Raw genomic sequence first — 21,726 nt, 5'->3', positions numbered from 1 at the left:
AATCAACATTACAAGTTTGTAAGTAAGATCTTTCAGGGAAAGGCTTGTGAGACGAAATAATGTTTCTAAATAAAGTAATACTGGTAGAGAGTCCCAAGTTAATTAATATTTGGGCAATTAAGGTTTGAGGTTATATATACATTTGTAAAAAAATTTAAAAAAAGCTTTTATAATATTCTAGGATATCTTCTATCAACGCCAATGCAGCACTGTGAATGTTTATACGAGCTATAATTATAATCCTGTTCTACGATAGATTTAATAAAATTAAAATATGATAATTCATAAGCAAAATGGTTGTTATTTTATACTAAACCGTCACCATCTCTTGAAAACTGTATCATACAGATTTAGTGATTTGTTGTAATAGATGGGATGGAATCCTCAGGAATGCCTTTTCTTAAAAAGCTTGCCTGACAAGAATATGGAAACCCAAAGGATGTCCTGGATATAAAAGCCCAAAAAAAATTCTAGATTAAATTTTTATCAGGTCCATAATTATCTTTTTGGTTGTGTAAGGTGTGGTGGTCAAAGGTTGTGTACCAAGGCTGAAAAACATAAAATTTAAATCCATGCCAATCTAGAGTTAAGGCATTGGCTTTCTCTGATCCGGGGTCAGGGTTCAAAATTACATACCTTGCACATTTTTTTTTTTTAGGATATGTGGCAAACATATTGATTTCTGGAATAAGAAGCTGCTCAAAAATTATAGTAACACAATTATCACTTAAAGAATACCTACTCTGTTTCTATTTTTAAAGATCTTGATTCCGAGTCAGGCAAAAGCATTTTTTTTTACTGTTATAGATGCAAAAATAATTTTTAAATTCCTATTTTCACAGAATTATTAAACTTATCTGCAAATGTTGAGTACTGTACACTACCCATCTTGTTAATGCAAGACACAGCTGTTGCGTTATTTATTCCTAGCAAAATGTTACAATTCCTATATTCGTTGAAAAAGGATTTCAAGCCACTATATGCTGCTAGTAACTGAAGTACATTTATATGTAGTTGTTGTTCATGACTCCAAAAACCATGAGTTTTGTTATCAATGCAGCATACCCGCCATGCTAAAAGATATATGCATCGCAAAATATTTCAAGTACATAATTGGATTATTTTATATTTTGCTCACTAATTGGTATGTTATTTAACCACCAATAATTGTAATCGTTTTTAAGTATTTAGGTATGGTCATGTTATTGTTATAACTATTACTTTAAGAAAAAGGCTACTTTTCTTTTTTATTTATTTATATATATATATATATATATATTTTTTTAGTATAATTTTCCATATTTAACTTCCATTAATGGACGAACTGTTACAAACTGACCGATTAAGGCTGCAAATGATCTTATTTTACATGTACTTTTATTTTTGATGTTCTGAATACTATTAGATTTTTTTTTTGTCAGCAGGTGCAAAATATATCAGGTTCGAATCAATCGTAAAACCAAGAAAAGTTATATTTTGTGTGGGTGAAAGTATACTTTTCCTTTTTTTTTATTTATAGTAAATCCCAAGCAGAAAAAACATAGAAAATGTTTAAACAATATTTTCTTTACATTTTAAATATGATTTTGAAATTGGTAAATGGTCCTCTAAAAAATTGACAAAAGTAAAGCCTCCTGCTATTAGACTATTTAGGGCTGGTTTTAAAGTTTTTGTAAATATAAAAGCCGAGATATTATTCAAACCAAACGGTAAACAGTTTAATTAATATAAAAAAGTTCTGTACTTAAATTTTAAATATTTTTTAGAATTTTAATGAAGAGGAATAGCAAAATAGACAACTTTTAAATCTATTTTTGCCATAACCCTTGAAAATGAGCTTGAGGACTGACCTATTATAGTCTTCCAGCTTAAAATATGTGGCTTCTATAAAGCAATTCAATTGTTTTAAATTCAAAACAAAACCTCTGATTTCCATCCTTTTTGGGCACAAAAAACTACGAAAAATAAATTGTCCTTTTGTATGTGAAGAAGGAGAAAGAGTAATTTTTAATTACTTTTCAAGTAATTTTTTTTTTTTTTGTCATACGACCAGTGTGGGTCTATGAGAACTTTTGGTGCTCTCTCTTCAGAGGGCGTTGTTTTAAATAAAATGTTAAAACCTTAGACCCAACTTAAAACTTTCTTTATCTGAAGTAATCCCTTTCCATATTTTAATACAGTTAGCCATATTACCCTATTAATTTTTATTGACCTTTAGTATGACATCCTGGTTGTTCTTATTTGCTTTTGGTACTGCTGTCTGTTCGATTGTTTGTATCTCGATGCTAGTAGAGGTTGGATTGAAGTTTAAACGCTGCTGATTAAAGTTGCTAGATTCTGAAAGAACTCTTGATGGATGCTGAGTGGAAACAGCAGCTTGGCTTTGTGGTACAGTCTTTGGATAAACAGTGGTCTTTTGTGGCTTCGTAATGACTTCGAGATGACTTAATAAAGCTGATTTTGTATTTTTGTTTAATATTTTTGACAAAACCAAACAAAAATTTATTGTAAGTACACTTACTAACTTTGTAATATCAAGGTAGATGATAAAAATCAATGCAGAATGTGCAAAAAGTAGTTAAATATATTTTATTCTATTCTAAACTTCTGGGCTGCTATAAGTAACTCTGCGAAATAGGAGTAGCTCAAAATAAAGATTTTCTGGGCTACTAAAAAAAGTACCCTCTTCTAGTTTTATTGTTTGAGGACAAACCAAACAAACATTTAATGTAAGCAGTAAACTTATCACCCTCGTAATATGAAATCTAGGCAAAATGTGCACAAAGTAGTTGAATAAATACATTTTATTGTATTCTAAACTTCTGGGCTACATTAAAGTACCTCGGAGAAATAGAAGCAGATAAAATAATCATAAAGATTGTCTGGGCTGCTAAAAAGTACCCTCTGCTCTAATTTTATTGTTTGAAGACAAACCAAACAAAAAACTTGGTGTAATTAAACTTGCTTGTAATCTTAAATCGAAGTAGAATTTACAAAAGTAGTGAAATAGATATAATTCAATTGTATTCCAAACTGCTGGGCTACTGTAAAAATACCTCTGAGAAATAGAAGCAGATAAAATGATCATAAAGATTGTCTAGGCTACTAAAAAATACCTCTGCTCTAGTTTTATTGTTTGAACACAAAACCAAACAAATAATTTAGTGCAAGTAAACTTGCTTGTAACGTGAAATCGAAGTAAAATTTACAAAAGCAGTTAAACTAATATATTTTGTTCTATTCTAAACTTCTGTACTACTGTAGAGTACCTCTGAAAAATAGAGGCAGGTCAAATAATCATAAAGATTTTTTTTGGGCTGCTTAAAAGCACCCCTGCTCTAATATTATTGGTAAACCCTTTATTTTGTTCTATTTTAAACCTTTAGGCTATAATTTTATTGTTAAACCCCTAATAATGTAGTCTGTATTACTTTGGGTTACCTTAAGGTATCCTTATTGACACAAACAATATAAATTTTTGCATAATATCATGTCTGTCGGACATTTTGCTACAAAATAAACATTAATAGGAAAACCAGTGCAGTGTGGCAACATAGCGCCTGTTACATCTCTGTGTGTTTTGACAAATACTATTGACGTTTTGAGTATTTCGAATAGAGATAGAGAAGAAGGCGAGATATAGTAACTATGACAACACAGAAAATATATTGATAACAACAAAAAAGGACCCCAAGTTTGAATTTGATTAAAATTGTCATTTCGTAAATATTAAATATTTATAGTTCGATCTATTCACACATAATTTAATTTATCTAACATAAAATAATTCAAAAATATCTTTTAAATAACTTGTGTCTTTTGGGATAAAACCCAAAAATATCATATAAATACCTTAACTCTACCAGTTTCTGTTGCAAATTTTCATATTTCCGCCTCTTTCGGGATACATTAATTATTCTCTGATGACTTTTGTGGTATTTTAAACACTTTCTAATAATTTTTATAAAACTATTTGGAATACACTTGTGATCAGTACACGCACAGAAAAAAAACAGTGATGCGCGGACGTCACTTGTCAAGAAGCTTAATAATCTTCTTTTTCTTCTTCTGCTTCTTTAAACTGTGATCAGCGGCCCGAAAAGACCACTACCATAAGTACAAATGTTCGAAATGTTATGTGAAGGACAATCAAACTTACAGATCATATAATCAATACACATACAGTTAAAATAAATGTTAAAGCGGTAACGATTAATTTTATTTAGGGGGCTAAATAGAGGGAGGTTTCCACCATTTTAAAATTGCTTAATTCTTCGGTGATTTCGCGTTGAATTATTCGATTTGACATTAGACGAATAAGAACGTATTTTCATGAGCTACAACTTTGCTTTCTCTCAATTTGTAGACTTTATTGATACACCATTTTTTTGGTTTTTTTATAAACTACACTTTTGCTTAGAATATTTTTTTCGATAAAATATTTACTTTTTGAGTTATTTGCGAAAAACGGTCCAAAAACGTAGTCTTTTTGTCGAAAAATCAATATTTTCAATCGCGAATAACTCGAAAAGTATTGACTTACGTAAAAAACTTTATATAACGAAAGTTGCTTATAATCTGTCAATTTATCCATTTCCGGGTTTATTTTAAACACGTGTTTTTCACCCCCGAGAAAGGGGTGACTGTCACCCCCCAAGTAAAAGTAACCAACGGCACAAATTCAACTTTGAAGTGGAGGGTAAGTAGAACTTAAATCCAAATTTTCATGCAATTCGGAGTTGCCCCTGAAAATTACACTCCAAAACGGTCATTTATTGGGCTGATAATGGTCAATGATCTGTACTATATATTATATATCTGTATTATATATATATATATATATATATATATATATATATATATATATATATATATATATATATATATATATATATATATATATATATATATTGTTATATTTCTATTTGATATGAAAATTAAATTTTGATAATTATAAACAAAATTCACTTTAATATAAAATATTTTTAATTTTCTCAACCTCGGGCATATAAATTTAGAACAACCTGTATACAACAAATTGTTATATTTAATTTTAAGAAGTGATTAGAATAAGCGTACGAAACTCGGAACAATGTGCTTAGATAAACAAAGTGAATGACGCGTACCATTATCGTTCTTCTCGGAAGGTCGATCATTAGCCTATGCTAAATAAAACTCAGTGAAATAGATGATAGTTCATTATCGTTTTTCGCGGAAGGTTTCGATCATTAGCCTATGCTAAATAAGACTCATTTGAAAGAGAGAATAGGTCATTAAAATTTGTAAATAGTTAGAAAGTATTTTAGAATGGGAATTAAATATTTTCTTTTGAAATCCATTAAGCATATTTAGAAAGATTAAAAATTGGTTTTGAGGAATATTACGAATGAGAGTTGGTGGTGGAAGATTGATTTGTGAATCTGGAAGGGATATTTATTTAGAAAGTAGGGGAATGGATGAGAAAGTGAGATCAGAATGTTTTGAGCTGTCGAGAAGTGAAGTCGAGTAGTAGACGGTAGTGTACGGAGAGTGAGAAAGCCGATGTAGTTCCGTGAGTGTGGAGTATCTATCGTGGAACGAGAAGTAGGCCAGGTCGAGAGTAAAAGAACCTCCTTGAGCCAAGAGTGTCCCGGTAGCTGATAGCAGTTTCGAGAAAGGTAGAACACAGCATCACGACAGACGCAGGAACGAGAGCTATACGAGCTAGTTTTTCAAAGGAGAACATTACTGGAAGCCAGGACGAGGTTTGATCGCAGCCAAGGATAGCAGGAAACGGGTCTTGTGTGAGGACATTTTCAGTTCACCAGGAAAAGGTCAGTCTCATTTGTTTGGACATGAATGTATGGGTTTTTCGTATTAAATTCCACAAAAAAAATTGAATAGCATAATCAATAATATCAGAAAAGCTTCATCAAACTTAAATAGAGTTGTTCCTAATAACTCCTAATAGTTAAATGTTAATAAAAACTTTCAATTGAAAACCAAAAGGAAATAAGATTCCCATTTGTAAATGTTATGTTTAAGAATAATAAGAAATAGCAAATATTAAGCATTGATTGCCTTTTAAATAAAATAAAAAATATTTTGATTATAATTGTAACCCATATGTGTATTTTTTTTACTCTTTTCTTTTCTATCCCGATTAGGAACCATTAAGAAATATTTAGAAGCCACGAAAGTAAGTAATTAATTTATAATTCGCCCTGAGATTGAAAACATATTGATATGTGATCTGGTTAATTAATTAGATTAGTATTAATACATTGATTAAATTAAGTGACATATAAGAATATTATCTCATATCAATAATCAAGATCACATCAACTGTCGTCCAACGTGGAAAGCATTGTAAAGTATTTCTAGTGGCAAATTTGAAGGATAGAAAGAGTAAAGCCGGTATTTGAAAATTTATATGCCTGTGGTAAAAAGTGAGATACTTACATTTGATAACATAAAATTTTAGATTTCTTTAGGTACAAATTTTACATAACTGATTTAATATTTTATTTTACGATATTTACATTTGATATATTTATTGACAATTTATAATATTTGGGTGAGAAAAAGTCGTCTTGGTAACATACTAGTAAAATTTCATATTTGGCGGGGACAGTACTTCTTGAAAACAAATGTCTGTGACAAGAAGCCAAAGCAAAGACAACAAAAAACAAAAAGAACATTCAAATCAAGAGAATAATTCAGACCAAGAAGATATTTTAGACAAGACAATCATGGCATCAGAACAGCAAGAATTATCAGGAATAGATAAATTATTACAAATGATGCAACTCCAGTCACAAAGAAAGGAACAGAAAATGGATGAAACACAACAAAAACTGGAGGACAATCAAAGAGAAACAAAACAAACAATGGAGAAAAATCAGGAAGAAACATCAAAGAAAATGGATAAAGTGGATCAAAAAATGGAGGAAACACAACGAAAAATGGATGAGACACAACAAAAATTGGATCAAAAAATGGATGAAACAAAAAGAATAATGCAAGAAAATCAGAAGGAAACAAAACAAGCCATAGAAGAGAACAACAAGAAAATGGAGGAACGCATAGAAAAGTATGAAATGAAAATTCAAGATAAAATAAAGGAGTTAACGAATGGCCAGAAAAAGGAACTAGAAAATTTGGAAAATAAGTTGGAAAATGCTATTCAAGTAGACAGAGAAGAAGTGGAAAAAAGAATCACAGAAATAGAAAAACAAGTCACCGAAAACCGGACGCAACAAAATGTCGGAGAAAGAAGAGAAATGGTTATACATAGCACAGATGACGTGAAGATAAGGTTTGGCGGGGATGTAAGAAGATTACACCCAGTGCCGTTCATAAATAGCCTGAAAAAGAAAATACAACACATCAGAAATTTCGATACAGCAAAAGAAACTATCAGAAACCATCTCAAATATGAAGCAAGCCTATGGTTCGATAGTAAAGAAGAAGAATTCGGCAATTGGCAACAATTTGAACAAAAATTTTTGAATTATTTCTGGGGAAAGGTCCAACAATTGGAAATTAACAAGGAATTGCAAAATGGGAAATACAATGATAGGATGGGTGTATCAGAAAGGACATATGCTTTGCAAATTTACAATAATGCAAAACATTTACAATATAATTACTCATCGGAACAATTAGTCGAACTGATTGCAAGACATTTCGAGGAAACGCTGGAAGACCATATCACATTGCAAAATTACAAAGACATAGATAGTTTATGCCAATTCCTACAAATAAGAGAATCACGTCTAAGAGAAAGAAAATCAAGAAGGTCGCGAGAAGATTACAGGCCCCGAGAAACACAAGATTACAGAGATAGAAATCAAAATAGGAGGGACTATACAAGACGAGATTTTAATCCCAGAAGGGAAAACGAAAATAGAGACAACGGACGAGGAAATTATGAACAAAGAAATAGGCAATGGAATGAGGACAGAAATCGAGAATACCAGAATAGAAACACCACACGCTCAAATCAAGAAAACAGAAATAATGGTAGACAAAATGAACAGGTATATCGAGAAAACCGAAACAGATCCGACAGACCAAGAGAAAATAGAAGAGAAGTAAATAATACCCAGACAGATGAATATGACGAAGAGAGACATTATGACGAAAATATAAACAACCATGAGCAACCGGCGTCTTTTCACGACGGCGCTCACTAAAAACCAAAAAGCAAACAGGAATCTTTTGTCACCCCAAGGAGTTTATTAAATTGGCAGGAAACAACGAAAAGAAAAATGGAATTAATTTAAAATTTGTGGATGGATTTATCAACGAGAAACCAATTAAAATTATGATAGACACTGGATCTGAAATAACATTGGTCAACAGAAAACTAATAGAAGAAGTTAACTTAACAAATTTAATTTATAAAATACCTAGGGTAAATTTAGTGGGCGCAAACAAACGGACATTGGCAACTATAAATGAAGGCATACGAGTAATGGTACGACTGGGCAAGAATATGTATGCACTACAATGTGTAATAATGCCAAACATGTCACATGACATGATAGTAGGAGTGGACGAATTGGCAGAAAAACATGTAGTGAAAGATTTTAAAAATAATACGATGAAACTAACAGAAGAAAAAGAAAAAGAACAGGACAAGGAACATGAGAAACAAAATACGGACGAATCAGGTAAAGAACAAACAGTGGAAATGAATTTGGCAGCGAAGCAAGGACAAAGAAGAAAAGGGAGAAAAGGTCAGAAAAAGATAAAAGAAAATGAAACCTGTGGCTCCTCAAAAGAAGAGTTGAGCCCAGAAGAAGAAAATTTGAGAGTATCAGAAACAAAGGAAACCTGGGATTCCTCAAAAGAAGAGGCGGGCTCAGGAGAAGAAGAAATAAAGCTAAAAAATGAAAGTGAAAAGAATATGATTGAAACAGTGGTATTTGAAGAGGAGGTATATGCAAACGAGGATGCAGAATGCACGGTAAACTTGTGTGAAGAATCTGAGAAAAAAGACAGAAAATTGATATGTGGAGAAGGGAAAGAAAAAGAATTGCGGTTGATGTTAAGAAACTACGAAAATTTGATCAATGAGGAAAACAGAGTGGCTAAAAAGTACGAACATTCATTTGAGGTGAAAAACTTGGGAAATTTTCGATCAAAGACTTACCCGATTCCATACAAGTATCGACAAGAGGTGAAAGAAGAAATAAATAAAATGTTGGAAGATCAAATCATCGAAAGATGTGATTCACCGTATGTTAACCTGATTGTGATAGTAAAGAAAAGCAGTGGAGAATTGAGATTATGTTTAGATGCCAGGAATATCAACCAGCACACAGTATCACAATATGAATCACCTCTAAACATCGAGGCCATTTTTGGAAGAATCACCGGGTCACACATATTTTCGAAAATTGACTTAAAACACAGTTTTTGGTTGATACCGTTAGCTGAAAAGTGTAGAAACTACACCGCTTTTTCTATTGATGGTATTGTCTACCGGTTTAAGGTAGTGCCGTTTGGATTGCAGAGTGCTTGTGCTGCACTCGTCCGAGCTCTACATACCATTTTGAATCGCCACGAAGATTTCATAGTTCATTATATCGATGATTTATTAATTTTTTCACAAGATACTCAGAGTCATCTGAAACACATAAAAATAATTCTGGAAGAATTGGACACAGCGGGATTGAAATTAAACATTGAAAAATGTCAATTTTTTCAAAAAGAAGTCATTTATTTGGGTTTTCAATTGGACACCAAAACAGTAAGATTATCCGAAGACAGAGATAGATGAATACCCAAGACCAACGAATTTGAAAACATTGAGAGGTTTTCTTGGCACGATTAATTATTTTAAAAAATTGATTCCCGATTTGAGCCAAAAGGAAATCCCTCTGATAAAGTTGCTTAAAAAAGGAATAAAATGGAATTGGAAAGAAGAACAGGAGGAAGCTTTCGAAACATTAAAACGAGAATTCGCAAAAGGAACGAAAATATACCACCCCATTTACAATTTACCTTTTATACTCCGAACTGATGCGTCCATACAAAAATTTGCAGGAGTTCTGTCTCAAATACAAAACGACCAAGAAGTGCCGATATGTTTTATATCTCGAGTGACTAAAACACATGAGAGAAAATATAGTGTTACAGAATTGGAGTTTGCCAGTGTACTATATTGCGTAAACAAATTGAGGTTTTACTTATTGGGAGCAAAATTCACAATCGAAACAGACCATGCAGCTTTAGTACATATCATGAAGAATAGATTAGTAAATAATAGAATACATAGAGGCATTCTATTATTACAGGAGTATGATTTTGAGTTCCGATATATAAAAGGAAAAGACAACATAATAGCCGACGCTCTAACACGGGATGAGGACACCGGAAAAAAGGAAACAATTACTCTACAGGTGGGACTAAATAGATTAATACAAGAAGAAGGGATATATTCGTTAAATGAGATAAGGACCAACCAAGAAGACCTAGAGGAAAGAGAGAAAAGAAGAGCGGAAATAGAAAATGACATATATTTTAAGAGAATAGACGGAAAGGAACTATATTTAGTGACACAGACATTGGCCGAAAAGATAATAAAGAAATTACATGAGGACAATGGGCATATCGGTAGCAGAAAAGTTTGGCTCGTTTTTAGGGAAAATTACATCAGCCGACAGGATTACCGCATTGCAAAGGAAATTACCCAGAAGTGCGATGTATATCAAAAATATAAGAGTCGGAATTTCAAAAACGAAAATGTTGCCAAAAATATTGAAGCCCGAAAGAAACTAGACATTGTAGCAATAGATATGTTAAGCGATCTAATTATGACCACTAAAAGGAACAAACATATTCTGGTAATGGTGGATGTGTTTTCAAAATACGTAAAATTATATAGTTGCCGCACCACAAAGGGGCAGGAAATATTAAGAAAAATCGACAATTTTATAGCCATAGTAGGAACACCAAAAAAGATTCTACTGGACAATGCAACGTATTTCCGAAATGATCGTTTCAAGGGACAACTTCGAGAACGAGGAATAGAGACAAATTTTGTCAGCATCAGGCATCCACAGAGTAATCCTTCGGAACGATTCATACAGGAAGTGACAAAATTTCTTCGCATTGCAACAGATGGTCAACATCGCCACTGGGACAGGAAAATGGCGGAAATAGAAAGGTATCTAAATACAATTCCGAGCACAGTAACAAAAGAGACCCCAGAATACATCATGAAGGGTGTACTGCCGATAAGGCCATGGGAAGACCAAGAGCCAAAAGAATATCAACAGGTGATTGAAACCGTACAGAGAAGATTACGGCGAAGCAACGAAAAATATATCCAAAGACAGGAACAAAATAGAAAAAGAAGACCAGTGACTTTCCAAAAGGGTGAAAAAGTACTCGTGAGGGCATTACGAGTATCAAATCTTCCTGGGGGCATTTGCGCAAAGTTGATGCCTGTTTTCGAAGGCCCGTACATCGTGAATAATGAAAATGGGATAAATAGTTATGAGTTGAGGCACAGGAACTCGGAAAAGGTCCGAGGAATTTATAATATTCACGATGTATACAAATATCACGAATAAAAGACAGAATTACATGAAGTAGATAGTAAGTTAGGATATAAGACGTAGATTAAAGTAAGGAAATATACAGGGAGTTGGTTTTGCCTCGAGAAAATTTATTTAAAAATGCAGATAAATTTTATCGAATACAAGGCGGGGATTTGTTATATTTCTATTTGATATGAAAATTAAATTTTGATAATTATAAACAAAATTCACTTTAATATAAAATATTTTTAATTTTCTCAACCTCGGGCATATAAATTTAGAACAACCTGTATACAACAAATTGTTATATTTAATTTTAAGAAGTGATTAGAATAAGCGTACGAAACTCGGAACAATGTGCTTAGATAAACAAAGTGAATGACGCGTACCATTATCGTTCTTCTCGGAAGGTCGATCATTAGCCTATGCTAAATAAAACTCAGTGAAATAGATGATAGTTCATTATCGTTTTTCGCGGAAGGTTTCGATCATTAGCCTATGCTAAATAAGACTCATTTGAAAGAGAGAATAGGTCATTAAAATTTGTAAATAGTTAGAAAGTATTTTAGAATGGGAATTAAATATTTTCTTTTGAAATCCATTAAGCATATTTAGAAAGATTAAAAATTGGTTTTGAGGAATATTACGAATGAGAGTTGGTGGTGGAAGATTGATTTGTGAATCTGGAAGGGATATTTAGAAAGTAGGGGAATGGATGAGAAAGTGAGATCAGAATGTTTTGAGCTGTCGAGAAGTGAAGTCGAGTAGTAGACGGTAGTGTACGGAGAGTGAGAAAGCCGATGTAGTTCCGTGAGTGTGGAGTATCTATCGTGGAACGAGAAGTAGGCCAGGTCGAGAGTAAAAGAACCTCCTTGAGCCAAGAGTGTCCCGGTAGCTGATAGCAGTTTCGAGAAAGGTAGAACACAGCATCACGACAGACGCAGGAACGAGAGCTATACGAGCTAGTTTTTCAAAGGAGAACATTACTGGAAGCCAGGACGAGGTTTGATCGCAGCCAAGGATAGCAGGAAACGGGTCTTGTGTGAGGACATTTTCAGTTCACCAGGAAAAGGTCAGTCTCATTTGTTTGGACATGAATGTATGGGTTTTTCGTATTAAATTCCACATAAAAAATTGAATAACATAATCAATAATATCAGAAAAGCTTCATCAAACTTAAATAGAGTTGTTCCTAATAACTCCTAATAGTTAAATGTTAATAAAAACTTTCAATTGAAAACCAAAAGGAAATAAGATTCCCATTTGTAAATGTTATGTTTAAGAATAATAAGAAATAGCAAATATTAAGCATTGATTGCCTTTTAAATAAAATAAAAAATATTTTGATTATAATTGTAACCCATATGTGTATTTTTTTTACTCTTTTCTTTTCTATCCCGATTAGGAACCATTAAGAAATATTTAGAAGCCACGAAAGTAAGTAATTAATTTATAATTCGCCCTGAGATTGAAAACATATTGATATGTGATCTGGTTAATTAATTAGATTAGTATTAATACATTGATTAAATTAAGTGACATATAAGAATATTATCTCATATCAATAATCAAGATCACATCAATATATATATATATATATATATATATATATATATATATATATATATATGTATTATATATATGCCGAAAAGTCCTAATTTAAAAATAAAAATCGACCTATCTAAGGATTTCTCTTTCAATTTGCCTATTCTCGAGATAATGAATTTATGCAAACTCAAACGTCCTCCCTTATACTACAGTGTCGCGCCCGCTTGATTAGCAATTAAAAACAAAGGGGTTTTCAATATTGTATTGCAAAAAAATCTTGGGGATTTTATCAACCGATGTTTAAAGAATATCTACTTACCTTGGCAATATTGAAATTTTCAGTTTAATGTCCGATTCAGGGTTAAAACTAGCCGATTTAGTAATTTTCAAATTTTTAATTGCTTATATGTCAAAAACTAGTAATCTAAGGGAAAAGTCACTAAAGACTTTTTCTGTTTGGAATGATCCAGAAAAGCTAAAAAAACTTTGTGCGATGCAAAAAAATGGATTTAGGAACAAACCCTAATCTTTCCCCTCGCCTGGCAAGGTCTTATGCTCTTCAGAATCGCCTGTCATTGTAAAAATTTCTTCTAAATGACTCACTCAAACACATACTTAAATTTAAACTTTACAGGAAAAAGTTTATTTTTCCTTTGAACTATGCGCTTTTCGATTCACCTGGTAGATACACGTTCAGGGCTGATGCCTGCCAGGTCATGGTTTTTAGCCTTGGTGTGCTATGCATTATCACTATACAAATTTCTAGCCTTACAGGAAGACCGTTACTCGGAGGGTTCACTAGCTCTTAGACTATTATTTCATATACAGGGTGTAACAAAAATACAGGTCATAAATTTAATCACATATTCTGGGACCAAAAATAGTTCGATTGAACCTAACTTACCTTAGTACAAATGTGCAAATAAAAAAAGTTACAGCCCTTTGAAGTTACAAAATGAAAATCGATTTTTTCCAATATGTCGAAAACTATTAGAGATCTTTTACTGAAAATATACATGTGACATTCCTATGGTAGTAGTATCTTAAGAAAAAATTATAGTGAAATTTGGATATCCCATAAAAATTTTATGGGGGTTCTGTTCCTTTAAACCCCCCAAACTTTTGTGTACGTTCCAATTTAATTATTATTGTAGTTCCATTAGTTAAAAACAATATTTTAAAAACTTTTTTGCCTCTTAGTACTTTTTCGAAAAGTTAGTTTTTATCGAGATATTTTGAATATTTGTCAAATCCACCACATATTTGTGTATGGCTAAGTACGATTATGGAGACTTGGTAATAATATGAAAATTTATTTAAGATTTACATTGTTAGGTATATTTTGAACCATATTAAAAAAGAAGTAACATCTCGATAAAAAGTGCCTTCTCGAAAAAATAAAAAGAGGCAAAAAAGTTTTAAAAACACTGTGTTTAACTAATGGTACCGCAGTAAAAGTTTAATTGTAACATAAACAAATATTTGGGGGGTTTAAAGGAACAAAACCCCCATAAAATTGTTATGTAAACATATTAAAAAAGAAGCCACAACTCGATAAAAACTGCCTTATCGAAAAAATACTAAGAGGTAAAAAAGTTTTAGAAATATTGAATTTAACTAATGGCACCACAATAATAATTTAATTGGAACCTACACAAAAGTTTGGGGGGTTTAAGGGAACAAAACCCCCATAAAATTTTTATTGGGTACAAAAATTTCATATTAATTATTTTTTCAGATGTTCGTGCCATAAGAATGCCACATGTCTATTTTCAATAAAAAATCTCTAAGAGTTTTCGATATATTCAAAAAAATCGATTTTCATTTTGTAATTTCAAAGGGCTGTAACTTTTTTATGTGCATATTTGTACTAAGGTAAATTAGGTTCATTCGAATTATGTTGGTCTCAGAATATGTGATTTAATTTATGACCTGTATTTTCGTTACACCCTGTATAATGCGATTTTTATATGGTTATTCTCATCGTCTACCGTATTGTTTAAATTGAAAAAACATATAAACGTTAAATTTTTCATATTTCACATCACACTTTTAATAAGAATAACTCCCATGTTCCATGTTTCTTTCCAACCTTGTAGAATGATAAATACGTCTACAAAACAAATCTCCCATTACAGTTACACGTCATCCTTAATAGGGAGTCAGCTTAATCTTTTTTGTGTAACACATTGTGTCTTGTGAAAGAATAGTAATTTGAATAATGTTTCTTCCAGCATACTTAAGGAAATTAGTTAGAGGCACACAGTGGAGTGATTATGTTATTCAGAATGAATAAAAGATAGCAGCGATTTATCAAGTGTAACAACATTAAAACAGTCGTAAGCTACATACTGGTTGTTTTGTCCTTCTTCTAAGATAAAATTTCTTCATTTTTTGCTGTCAGATTGAGAGATTGGTCCCGCGTTGTATTAGTAAATGTACTGAAAAAGATTAATTCATTAGTCGAGACATATAACTGTAATGAATTACGCTTTTAACCAAAAAGTTGCCTCATAAAGCCGTGTTATATAGAACAACGTGAAATTAAATACATCTAAACAAAAAATTCTGATATATCAAATTTTATATATACAGTCGAACCCGCTTATTGGAATAGCCTTTGTGCAAGGCAAAAATATTCTTATAACCGGGATATTCTAATAACCGATCATTGGTGGCTAGTCGAAATAAGTGTTACCGAATATACGTAATAATATTATTTACATACTGTGCCAATGTGTAGTTTTACATACTATACCAATATGTAGTTTTATTACATACTATGCCAATAATATGTATATCATACTATATGTACATACCTACATATTCAGTGTATGTATATGGTTTTAGTTCTTTTTACGTCAATAATACAGTAGTGTAACTAGTACTTATTTATGTATGTGTTAAATACCAAATTACATTACATGTATGTGAATGAATACATTATATAATTAATATGAAATGTATGCAATATGTAGATATGTAAATATTTTCTTATTAAAATGCATACCTATATAACAAAATTACTTTCTTTTTCTTGAGAAATTATTGGTAATTATAGCTTTTTCGTTGTTAATCCGTGTGGTCATCCTTAATCCATTGGTTGAATAGAAGTTTTGTTGGCGTCAAGAAATGGATTGTTACATTCTTGTTCTTTTCTCTTCTTTTCGAATTTAACAAAGCCATAATTCCATCTTGCAAACAAGTAGGTACTCTCTGAGTGAATTCTAACTAAACTGCTTCTAATAACAATTTTATAACAGGCAACAGTGCCTTTGTGTAGATAAATAAAAATTATTTTATGACCCATGCATTTGTCGGCTATGCTAAAGATCGAATTGGTATTCCTAACAAAGTAATAAATATTTATTACCCTAATAATATCTAATCCAACACTACCGGCCGTTGACGACAAACCATAATACCAAACATAATTTAAATTTTTAGTAAATTGTAAAAAAAAAATATTCTTTGACCTGCAAAATAAATGCTAATAAGCGGTATTATCTAGTTAGATCCTATTCCAATAAACAGATAAATTTATTAAGGAGTAAATGGAAATGTTTCGGGAACTTGAATTTATATTCCATAAACCGGGATATTCCTATAACAGGGATTCTAATAAGCGGGTTCGACTGTACTATATACGACTTATATGTATACCTAGTGTAAAATTTTTTCTAATTTATCATTCAATAAAAGGACTAAAATTGGCTCTTTCTTATAAATTGACGTAAATTTCGCACATCGTTAAAATATTGTCGAGACAGTAAAATTTGCATTTAATTATAGATACATAATCGTTCCTCGTCTTCCGTTCGGTGTCCTCTTCCAGGGAGGTGCTTCTAGCTTTTGATAAGTTGTCACTATTCTTTTCTGTTCTTCGTTATTTGTGTTGTTCTGGTCAATATTTACCCTTATTTCGAATATCTCTGCTATGTCGCCGATCCATTTTTTTATTGTTCTGCCTTTACTGTTTTTTCTATTGTTTAGCTTGCCATACTCCTCTGACTTGCCTGTTGCTTACCATCCATGTTATCTTGTCGAACCATGCTAATTCTTTCTCCTTTATTGTGTCAAGCAACGGTTTAATTTTCTGTTTCTTAGTTTTTCATTTCTGAGTCTGTCTGTCCTTGTTGTCCCTATTGTCATCTTCGTTTATCATGGTATTCCTGCTTTGCCGAGGAGTACTCTATTTAATGCCTTAAATAGTATTCCTGTACCCTCTAGTCTACTGTTAAGATCGTCCTCGGTACTTCTATTCCGGTTGGTGTATGGCGGAATTTAATTAAAACGACAAAGAAATAATGTGTACAACGAACGGTAATCTGTTTATTTATTTGTGTGAACAAGTGGTGTGTTGTTGACCTATATCGACAATCGATTGTTGTGTTGTGCAGACGCTGGTAGTAGACTGACTGGGTCGAACGAAACCCCACTGTTATGTCAACTGATTTGCGGTTTCTTAGATAAACCAGAGAAAGCCATAAATTGAGAAACTTTATGGATTTCAACAATTTAAACATAACGAGGCTGGGGACATCGTAATCAATTAAGAAGTGTTTCTTTGAAAGAAATATTAATCTTATACAATCTGTTTAACGTTTCGTTTAACATCTGCTTTGTATTTATATGTGAATTTATGTGACACATATTAGGTATTTCGTTTTGCGAAAAGTTATTAAAAATAAAAATTAAAATTAGCAGAAAATAGTAATTACAGCGTAATGCTTTATTCCGGTTGGTGTATGGCGGAATTTAATTAAAACGACAAAGAAATAATGTGTACAACGAACGGTAATCTGTTTATTTATTTTGTGTGAACAAGCGGTGTGTTGTTGACCTATATCGACAATCGAAGGGTGTGTGTTGTGCAGACGCTGGTAGTAGACTGACTGGGTCGAACGAAACCCCACTGTTATGTCAACTGATTTGCGGTTTCTTAGATAAACCAGAGAGAGCCATAAATTGAGAAACTTTATGTATTTCAAGAATTTTGACATAACGAGGCTGGGGACATCGTAATCAATTAAGAAGTGTTTCTTTGAAAGAAACATTAATCTTATACAATATGTTTAACGTTTCGTTTAAAATCTGCTCTGTATTTACATGTGAATTTATATCACACATATTAGGTATTTCGTTTTGCGAAAAGTTATTAAAAATAAAAATTAAAATTTGCAGAAAATAGTAATTACAGCGTAATGCTATACTTCCTATGTTATTTTTTGTTACTGTTTCTAGGTATTTGTATAAGTTTATGTGCTGTATTTGTTAATGATATATCACCTCTTCGATTACGTCTTCCGTGAATTTTTTAGTGTTATTTACATTATATTTGTCTTTCTTCATTTACAATTTTTTATATTGTCTTCAGCTTTCCTGCTGTAAATAGTAAGTATTTAAGTCTTCTGTACATACGCATAGCTCTGCTTTATCATTTGCGTTATATTTCATCCTATACAGTGTTTTTTAGGTTTTTGAAAAATATGTAATATAAGAATGTAAGAAAACTATAAGTTTTTCTTATATTCTTTCAGTTTCTCATATATTACTTTTATAAACAGTATAGACCACCTCTTGTCTAACTCTTTGTGAACTTGATTACTAAGAAGTAAACTTGGAATACTGATATACTATATCCACAAAGGCATTGTTGCTCAGTCCTGATAAATTATGGGCGGGGTCGTTGATAGAGGTAAGAAGGGCGAATATGAAATGCCTCCCGAAGAAGGATTTCTTACCTGTCGCTAAAATAGTCACATACGAAGTGCCTCCCAAGCTCTAAATAAATTACATGCTTCTAATCTTTATGTGAAGGTGAGACGTTGCCACATCTTCGTCCCTTTGTAAATTTTTGGCAAAATTGGTATTTTGTTATTTAATTTATTTTATTTTCTTTACAAAAATATAATAAGTATTTTATATATTTATTAAAAATAACATCACAAAAAACTTATTTGGAAAATGTTAAAAAATGTGTATAGAAATATAAAATTACGAAATATTTTTCCTAAATTTATATGATACTATGTACTTTGACAAATTCTAATCTATTTATTATACGTTCTCTTAATTCTAAATTTATTTCATTTTAAAAATGAATAACCATTTTCAATTTCGTTGCAAAACGAAAACACAGCCGACCCATATTCTAGTCCAATCAGAGAGTGCCGCAAGCACCCCTACCGGTTTCGAAACTTATTAGTCTCTCATCAGGAGGCACATATGCTGCTCTCCCTGATCCAACCAAAACAAACCCCAGCATGCAGTCCCGGATTGCAACGAACGAAATGGCATAGATGCCCTAGTGGCAACTGCTTGCAAAAAGACTAAGTTTTCACTCTAATGGCATATAAAACAACATAATGCTATTCTACATCCCACCAGAATGAAAACAATGGGAACCTTCTCTGGTTACACCTCCGAGGCTTCTACAATTTGCAAGCCATACGGATGCTGAGACTAAGGAAGATGAGGGAATTCTACAATTTACAATTCATGTCCCATCTGCTCAGCGCGGTAAAGTTCCAACAAGAATGGTTCCCTTCATACTACACACAAAGTAAATGTAAATCAAAAATGAATAACCATTTTCAATTTCGTTGCAAAACGAAAACACAGCCGAACCTCGTTGAAACTTTACCGCGCTGAGCAGATGGGACGTGAATTGTAAATTGTAGAATTCCCTCATCTTCCTTAGTCTCAGCATCCGTATGGCTTGCAAATTGTAGAAGCCTCGGAGGTGTAACCAGAGAAGGTTCCCATTGTTTTCATTCTGGTGGGATGTAGAATAGCATTATGTTGTTTTATGTGCCATTAGAGTGAAAACTTAGTCTTTTGCAAGCAGTTACCGCTAGGGCATCTATGCCATTTCCTTCGTTGCAATCCGGGACTGCATGCTGGGGTTTGTTTTGGTTGGATCAGGGAGAGCAGCATATGTGCCTCCTGATGAGAGACTAATAAGTTTCGAAACCGGTAGGGGTGCTTGCGGCACTCTCTAATTGGACTAGAATATGGTTCGGCTGTGTTTTCGTTTTGCAACGAAATTTAATATGGTTATTCATTTTTGATTTACATTTACTCTGTGTGGAGTATGAAGGGAACTATTCTCGTTGGAACTTTACCGCGCTGAGCAGATGGGACGTGAATTGTAAATTTTAGAATTCTCTCATCTTCCTTAGTCTCAGCATCCGTATGGCTTGCAAATTGTAGAAGCCTCGGAGGTGTAACCAGAGAAGGTTCCCATTGTTTTCATTCTGGTGGGATGTAGAATAGCATTATGTTGTTCTATATGCCATTAGAGTGAAAACTTAGTCTTTTTTATTTCATTTTATAAGAAAATTTATTTTTGCTGTACTTTCCGTAACAATTTTTTTTGGTGTCGAAACAGTCATTTTAATGTAGGTATTTATTTGAAAATCTAAAATTATATCAATAAAATTATTAAAGTTAGGATGAGGGCAGTAGAAAGAAGAATTATTATACTTGGAATGAAAACTTTTGCGTGGGTTTGTGGTTCTTTTCAAGGATGAAGAGTGCTCAGCGCAATGTCGGGTAACAACTTTCTTTTCTAAAAAGAAATTATGTCGTTCTGTGAAATATTAATGTTAATATATTTTATGTACACTGCTTTAAGAATTAGAAAAATCAGAATAGATAGATAGTATAGTACTTATTTAAATTATGATTTGGCAACATTGTATCATTATATAGAGATTAAATAGACAAAATAACAGCCTAACTGATTAACGAAACGTAGGCATTTCGATTGTACCTGGGAGGCATTTCATGTATGAAAATATTTACCTGAAAAAGTGGGAGGCATTTCGATAAATCCGGGTAAGAAACACAAGACAGATTAACACAATACAACAATAAAGAACAGGTGAGGCAAAAACCCTTCAGAACGTGATATCTTTAGTCTGTTTTTGTGGATGACGGTGGTGGTTTTGTTGTTGGTCCTGGTGGTATTCAGTGATGATTTGCTAGTTTTTTGCGGATGAGGTTATCTTCAAACTGTGGCCACAGGAGAATAATCTTTCTTCTGGCATACTTAAGTATGGAGTAATTAGGTTGTTTAGAATGAATAAAAGATAGCAGTTATTTATCAAGGCAGGTGCAAAGTGCGTGGCAAATTCAACTGATCGACCATCGAAAATTTGTGTATCGTTCGTTCACACTGCAAACATTTTTAACGCAAATCCTTTGATCTTTTCTCAAAAACCGACAACCTACGGAGCTTGTGCTTTTTATGCGACGATAATTCTTGCGTTCGATTTATGCGACAAACACGTCCACATTAGCACAATTTACCTCGACAACGCAAATATTTGCGAGGAACAGCTGGCTCATAGCAAATTTTTACCAGTGAGGACGCAGCTATACGTTACAACACAATGCAATTTTATGAAATAAAATCGATTCACGTTTTTAATTTTAGTTTTATAGATACATGTCACCAAATACCGCCCACAACCAACCATTACTATGTTTTGTAAAGACAAAGAAAATCCACATGAGCTTCTAACAGAAATATGTAGCATTAAGGGTACCTGTTATTAGAGTTTTTCCGTTGAAATGGTTTTTGTCACGCAATCTGAATATCTATAATAAACACCAATTATCTCTCTGTCAATTTTGT

This window comes from Diabrotica virgifera, chromosome 7 (genome assembly GCF_917563875.1).
Source record: "Diabrotica virgifera virgifera chromosome 7, PGI_DIABVI_V3a".
Classification (NCBI taxonomy): Eukaryota; Metazoa; Arthropoda; class Insecta; order Coleoptera; family Chrysomelidae; genus Diabrotica; species Diabrotica virgifera.
This window is presented reverse-complemented; position numbering follows the sequence as displayed.